Here is a 7,717-nt window from a genome sequence, read left to right on the forward strand (position 1 = left end):
GAGTGAGCACTTGGATAGAGCACACGTCTCTGTGAAATAAATGACTAAGCCTCCACATTTCGTCCCGAGCGCTTACAGCCTAGAAGGGGGGTGGGAGGCGGAGAGAGAGAGAAGCAAACAGTTCCAGGGAGAAGACTAGCGTGGGGCGGAGGTGGTGAGATGCGCCCGTGGGAGACGGCTTCCCAGGGGAAGCGATGACCGAGTTGAGTCTCGGAGGAGCCGTGGGAATTTGGAATTTGGGGCGTGAGGAAGGCCTGGGAGGTGCTGAGGGTAGAGCATGAAGCAGGCAGAGCACAGGCAAACACCCCAAGATTTGCTTGAGCGAGTGGGGCGTTTCAGACTGGCTCCAAGGGTGCAAGTGGCAAGAGAGGAGGCAGACATGGGCCAGCTCACAAAAGATCTCAAGTATCAGGGAGTTTATTCCTGAAGGCAGTAGTCAGACAGGCTCCTGATGTATCAGTGGCTATTAAGTGAGCACCTGCTCTGTGCTGGGCATGGTGTCAGCCCCGAGGTGGGGGTGGGAGGGATAATAGTGGGTGAAGTGGCAGGGTCTTGGCCCTGGGTGTAGGTGATGGTGACTGTCCTGAGCTGTCACAGAGAGGAGAGTGAGGGGACCTCAGTGCCCCCCAGGGAAGTGACGCTGGAGAGGAACCTGCAAGGATGACAGGGGAGGGAGGGAGGGCGCCCCAGACAGCGGGAACAGCAGGAGTCACAGCCATCTGGGGTGGCTGGAGGCTGGAGTGGGCGGGGAGAGGCGGGGCAGGGCCCAGGTGAGGCCTGGACTTGCTGTGAGGCCGGACTGTGACAGCCACCACTGTGGCCCATGTGCCTGTGCGATTAGGGGCAGGTGTGGGGACTGACGGGGATACCGCTGTGGTGGTCCCGGTGGGAAGGACAGGAGCGACTGTGTGTGGAGTGGCGTGGTGGGTGCAGGTGCAGTCACCCAAATACGGTGAGCAGGTTAAACTGACACCTGTGCTGCCGGCATCCCATATGAGCGCTTGTTCTAATCCCGGCTGCTCCACTTCCGATCCAGCTCCCTGTTAGCGAGCCTGGGAAAGCAGCAGAAGGTGGCCCAGGTGCTTGGGCCCCTGCACTCACGTGGGAGACCCAGATGAAACTCTTGGCTTTTGGCCTTAGACTGGGCCAGACCTGGCTATTGGAACCATTTGAGGAATGAACCAGTGGATAGAAGATCTCTCTCTGTCTCTCCATCTCTCCCTGCAACTCTGCCTTTCAAATAAATAAATAAATATTTAATAAAAACATGGAGGAAGCCTCCTGGGGGTCTGGCTCTAATACCAGGGTTGACAATGCCTGGGGACAAAGCTGGGCTCAGCCTGGGGTGTGTGTGGGCTGAGGTCCCTGAGCCAGAACACGTGGGCAGCATTTGGGTCTGGCACTCTGGGCCCAGCGGTGCTGCTGCGGGAGGCCTGGGTGTCGGTGCTGGCAGAGCTGGGAGGCGGGGCTTGGTGGCCCAGGGAAGGGTGGAAAGGGAGGAGATGTGGCGGGACAGCGCTGTGGCGCTGCGGGATAGGCTGCTCTTAGACACGCACTCCATATTGGAGCGCCAGTTGGAGTCCCAGCTGCTGCTTCCTGTGCCTGGAAAAGCAATGGAAGATGGTCTAAGTCCTTGGGCCCCTGCCACCATGTGGGGGACCTGGATGGAGTTCCAGGTTCCTGGCTTGGGCCAGCCCAGCCCCGGCCATCGCAGCAATGGGCATGGAAGATCTCTTTCTCTCTATCTCTCTGCCTTTCAAATAAATAAATAAACCGTGAGACAGAGACAGACATGCGGGCTCGGGTAGGGCCTACGTGAGCACAGGGACAGCGGGGAGGGCAGAGTAGAGCCGCCAGGGGGCGCCCTGGCCCTGGAGACAGACCCCCTGTAGGGTGAGGCCGAGCAGGAGGCCAACGGGAGGCTGGATTTTGGCCCTGGGTCCTGGGCCTGCCGTTCAAGCCAGATCTAAGCTGCTGGGGAATTCGCAGAAACTGGACGAATCTGCCCAATCTGCCCGGGGAGAGTGCAGAGTGGGACAAGGCGGGGCCCAGGGCCCTGAAGCCATTCAAGGCAGTGAGAGGACTGTGGGGGAGGGGGCCTCGGCCGCCCATGCGCTCAAGGTCAGGCCATGGACTCCTCCCCCCCCCACCCCCACCATGGGCTGCCAGGGACTGTCTTTGTGGCCTTGGCTGCCTGGGCCGAGGAACCTGGCCCCCCCTCCCTGCTCGCCCCGCACTGCTCGGGAGTCCCCAACAGTGCTGGAGGGGGCAGCGCAGGGACACCGGGGAAGGAACCTGGGCGTCCCCCAGCCCCTGGGAGCTGACTCCTCACTGACGCAGAGGGGTCACTGGAAACAGGACGAGGAAATAAACTTCGTGTTATACTTTAAAAAAGATGTATTTATTTGAAAGGCAGAGTGACAGAGAGGGCTTCAGAGAGAGAGAGGGCAGAGACAGGAGGCGGGAATTCCACGCGAGTCTCTCTCATGTGAGTGGCAGGGGCCTGAGCGCTTGGGCCATCGTCCGCAGCCTTGTCAGGTGCGTGAGAGCAGTCAGGATGTGAGCTAGCGCTCTGTGTGGGATGCCAGCGGCAGAACGCAGGGGCTCAACCTGCTGCACCGTGCCGGCCCCAGAAACGTCATAGTCTTTTCTTTTGCTTTTTAAAGATTTATTTATTTATTTGAAAGGCAGAGTTACAGAGAGGCAGAGACAGAGAGTGAGAGAGGTCTTCCATCTGCTGGTTCACTCCCCAGATGTCCACAAAATGGCCAGATCTGGGCTGAACTAAAGCCAGGAGCCAGGAGCTTCTTCCAGGTCTCCCATGCAAATGCAGGGGTCCAAGGACTTGGGCCATCTTCCACTGCTTTCCTAGGCATATTAGCAGGGAACTGGATTGGAAGTGGAACAGCCAGGACTTGAACCGGTGTCCATATGGGATGCCGGCACTGCAGATGGTGGTTGTATCGACTATGCCATAGCACTGGCCCCAACTCCATGTTTCTTCCTCCTTCCCTTCCTTCCATCCTTCCTTCCTTTCTTTCTTTCTAGATTTATTTATTTATTTGAAAATCAGAGTTACACAAAGAGAGAAGGAGAGGCAGAGAGAGAGAGAAAGAGAGAGGTCTTCCATCTGCTGGTTTACTCCCCAATTGGCCTTAATGGCTGGAGCTGCACAGATCTGAAGCCAGGAGCAAGGAGCTTCTTCTGGGTCTTCCATGCGGGTGCAGGGACCCAAGGACTTGGGCCATCTTCTACTGCTTTCCCAGGCCACAGCAGGGAGCTGGATCGGAAGTGGAACAGCTGGGTCATGAACCGGCACCATATGGGATGCGGGCACTGGAGGCGGCAGCTTTACCTGCTACACCCCAGCGCCGGCCCCATAGTCCATGTTCTTTAAGCTGTTGTGTGTGTGTGTGTGTGTGTGTCTCTCTCTTTCTTTTTTTTTTTTTTTTAGAGACAGAAACACACACACACACAGAGCTGGAGTCAATGTGGCTTCAGGCATTTTAATTCGTATCTTTTTTTTTAAGATTTATATTTATTTCAAAGGCAGACTTACAGAGAGAAGGGGAGAGAGAGAGGGAGAGAGAGATCGATCTTCCATTTGCTACTTCATGCCCCAAGTAACTTCAAAGGCCAGGAGTGGGCCAGGCCGAAGCCAGGAGCCAGGTGCTCCATCCGGGTCTCCCACATGGGCACAGGGGCCCAAGCACTTGGGCCATCTTCTACTGCTTTTCCAGATGCATTAGCAGGGAGCCAGATCTCAAGTGGAGCAGCTGGGACTCGAATCGGCGCCTCTATGGGATTCCGGCATCGCAGGCGGCTTAATTCATTGAGCAACAAGGTTGGCCCTCTTAACTCATATCTTAGCTGATGGGTGATGGGGCTAAAAGCCTTCCCCTGGCCGGCGCCGTGGCTCACTAGGCTAATCCTCTGCCTTGCGGCGCCGGCACACCAGGTTCTAGTCCCGGTTGCCCCTCTTCCAGGCCAGCTCTCTGCTATGGCCCGGGAAGGCAGTGGAGGATGGCCCAAGTCCTTGGGCCCTGCACCCCATGGGAGACCAGGAGAAGCACCTGGCTCCTGCCTTCGGATCAGCACGGTGCGCTGGCCACAGCGGCCATTGGAGGGTGAACCAATGGCAAAGGAAGACCTTCCTCTCTGTCTCTCTCTCACACTGTCCACTCTGCCTGTCAAAAAAATAAAATAAAATAAAAAAAAAAGCCTTCCCCCAACCTTCCTGCGTCTTTTTTGGGATCTCTTTGTGATGAGAGTTTAGCCTTAACTAATACAACTTAGCCTAACAGAGCTAATACAGTTTAGCACAACCCAACCAATACAACCAATTAGCCTGTTAGTGAAACATCATTGCCCTGACACCATAGAAAACAAACACATGATGACAGGCTGGCCCAGTAGCACAACATAACTCATGTTCACCAGCAGGTGAGCTGCAGGGGGCGTGCCGCGAGGTGGAAGGCAGGGAGCCCTGCCAGGGCTGCGGGGGGTGGAGTGGGTGGGGAAGAAGTGGACACAGCAAGTGCGGGCATCTCTGTTGAGGACTTGGTTGGGAAAGCATGTAGAAGGGGGTCTGGGACCCAGCGTGGTTGCTGTGAGTTGGTAGTGAGGCGCTGAGGACACTGGGAAGTGGCTGAGCGAGAGCCTTGCTGAGGGGCAGGGGCTGGGACCCAGAGCTCAGCTGGACTGGGAGGGGAAAGTGTGCTCCCCGAGAGGCACCCCCACGACCCAGGCACCCCCATGACCCAGGCACCCACGCTGAGAACGAGACGGGAGAGTGTGTGAACATGAGACAGGTGCACGGCGGCCGGCAGAGGGAGGAGTGCTTCCACCAGCTTCCCTAGGGGAAGGGGGAGACTGGGTTAAGGGCCATGGTGGGAGCTCAGAGCAAGCGTGAATTCGACAGACGGAAGCCGCTGGGAACCAGGGACTGGTGGATTTGGCAGGGACGCCCCGTCTGACCAGGAGGATGGCAGGATTTGGCTTTCAGAGGAATTCTGGGAGTTCAGAGCCTGAATCCTGAGACATGAAGGGGGCGGCCAGGGGGTGCTCCCAGGGAGAGCAGGAGCCCGTGGGGGCGTCTTTGCCCTTTCCTGGGCCCCCTGCCTGCTCCCCGGGGCCAGGATTCCTGGGGAATGAAAGGCCAGTATGGAGGGAGGAGACCCCCACAGGCTCTCCTACTTCTGTCGCCACCCTGGGCCATGTACCGAGGGCCACTGTGTTCCCCACCTGTGACAGTGGATGGGCCCAGGAGTTAGCGGGACTGCTGAGCGAGGCCGGGCGGCGTGCTCAAGGCCTCGCAGCACCCTTCTGTGGTCACCTCCGCAGACCGGCACAGGCCCCTGAGTCTGTGGTGAACATGCATGGGAAGTATCCCCCACCCTGAGTCTGTCCCTGGAGGTACAAGCTCCTGTCATGCGGGGCTAGGCACCTGCAGCTACACAAGCAGGCTTGGTGGCAGGATGGGGGCAGATTGGGGGGCCAATGCCAGGCTGGGGTGACCCCTGTCCTATGGCAGTGGCAGCCTGGCCGTACAGCCTCCTGGGGGCTTTCATGGCCAGCAGGAGATGGAGAGGGTGGGGGAGCCCCAGGGGAGCCGTGTCTGGCTTCTGAGGGCCTGTGTGTGTGTGTGTGTCCATGAGCAGGGCAAGTGTCTGGATGTGCATGTGTGTGCGGCTGCCAGGGTTTGGGAAGGCAGGCCGAGTTCCTGTGTGTGCCCTGGGTGTGTGCAGCCATGTGGGGGGCATATAAGGCAGCTCCCATCTGCACTGGCGCCTTGGAGGCAGGATGGAGTTAGGGTGGAGTCTCCTGAGTCGGGGAAGAGGGGCAGGGGCTGGGGAGGGGGCCCTGAGGTCCCGGGGACCCCCAGCCTCTTCCTGATACACACCTGCCCTGGACTGAGAGCTGGGGGCAGGGACTGTGGGGGGTGGGAGGCAGGCGGAGATGGGGAGCCCCGTGTCCCTGCCTGGGGAGCAACAGCTGTCTGAGGCCCTAGTCAGAAGGTCCCTCCTCCCTTGGAATAAAGGTTGTGGCCCTCCCGCCAGATAGGGCCGGTCCTGCTCCCTCCTCCTCCACGTCTTCCTGGCTGCAGAAACACCAGGTTGTCCCTGAGGAGCCTCTTGCCTTGGGACAAAGGCCAGGTGTGTGTGTGGGGGGGGGCGTCTCATCAGACAGGGGAGCAGGGCTAGATTGAGTTAAGACAAAGATATGGGCACTGGGGCGGGCATCGTGACACAGCACCTTAAACTTCTTGCAACAGCTGCCTGCCATATCAGAATGCCGCCGATTCAAGTCCTGGCTGCTCGGCTTCTGATCCAGCCAGCTCCCTGCTAATGCGCCTGGGAAAGCATCAGAAGATAGTCCAACTGCTGGGGCCCCTGCACCCACATGGGAGACCTGGAAGAAGCTCCTGGCTCCTGACTTTGGCCAGGACCAGCTCTGGCTGTTGAGATCATTTGGGGAGCAAACCAGAGGATACAAGATCTCTCCCCCAAGCCCCCATCACTCTACTTTTTTTTTTTTTAATTTTTTTATTTTTGACAGGCAGAGTGGACAGTGAGAGAGAGAGACAGAGAGAAAGGTCTTCCTTTTGCCGTTGGTTCACCCTCCAATGGCCGCCGCGGTAGCGCGCTGCGGCCGGCGCACCGCGCTGTTCCAATGGCAGGAGCCAGGGGCTTATCCTGGTCTCCCATGGGGTGCAGAGCCCAAACACTTGGGCCATCCTCCACTGCACTCCCTGGCCACAGCAGAGAGCTGGCCTGGAAGAGGGGCAACCGGGACAGGATCGGTGCCCCGACCGGGACTAGAACCCGGTGTGCCGGCGCCGCAAGGCGGAGGATTAGCCTGTTGAGCCACGGTAAGTAAATAGAATGACTCTTTTTAAAAAAGATTTTTTTTTTTGACAGGCAGAGTGGACAGTGAGAGAGAGAGACAGAGAGAAAGGTCTTCCTTTTGCTGTTGGTTCACCCTCCAATGGCCGCCGCGGTTGGCGCACTGCGGCCGGCGCACCACGCTGATCCGATGGCAGGAGCCAGGTGCTTCTCCTGGTCTCCCATGGGGTGCAGGGCCCAAGCACTTGGGCTATCCTCCACTGCACTCCCTGGCCACAGCAGAGAGCTGGCCTGGAAGAGGGGCAACCGGGACAGAATCGGTGCCCCTACCGGGACTAGAACCTGGTGTGCCGGCGCCGCAAGGCGGAGGATTAGCCTAGTGAGCCGCGGCGCCGGCCAAAAAAGATTTTATGAATTTATTTATTTGAAAAGAGAGAGAGAGAATCTTTCATCTGCTGGTTCACATTCGGGATGCTGGCGCTGCAGGCCGTGGCTTTTCACCTGCTTGTGTCATAGTGCTGGCCGCTAAAATAAATGTTGAAAACAAAAAGGTCTGGACACCAAGCTCCAGCTACTGATGGTGTCTTTGCCACGGTCCTCAGGTGGTGCAACCTGCATTGTTTTTTTTTCCTCTTCCCTGGGAGAGGCCACCATGGTTGGGGACCCTGGGGTCCTGCCCAGGGACGTGGCAGTGTGGCGAGGGCCTCCCGTTCCAGGGACTCGGACTGCCGACTGCTCCAGCCAGGGGGGCATTTGCTTGTCTCTTCCCCTGGTGCCGGCTGCACCTCCCTCCACCTGGGGACCATAAGCCCTAACCCCGTGACCCCTAACCCCGTGACCCTCCACGCCCGCCACCCGTGCTGGGACCAGTG

Source organism: Lepus europaeus, chromosome 18 (assembly GCF_033115175.1).
Source record: "Lepus europaeus isolate LE1 chromosome 18, mLepTim1.pri, whole genome shotgun sequence".
NCBI lineage: Eukaryota > Metazoa > Chordata > Mammalia > Lagomorpha > Leporidae > Lepus > Lepus europaeus.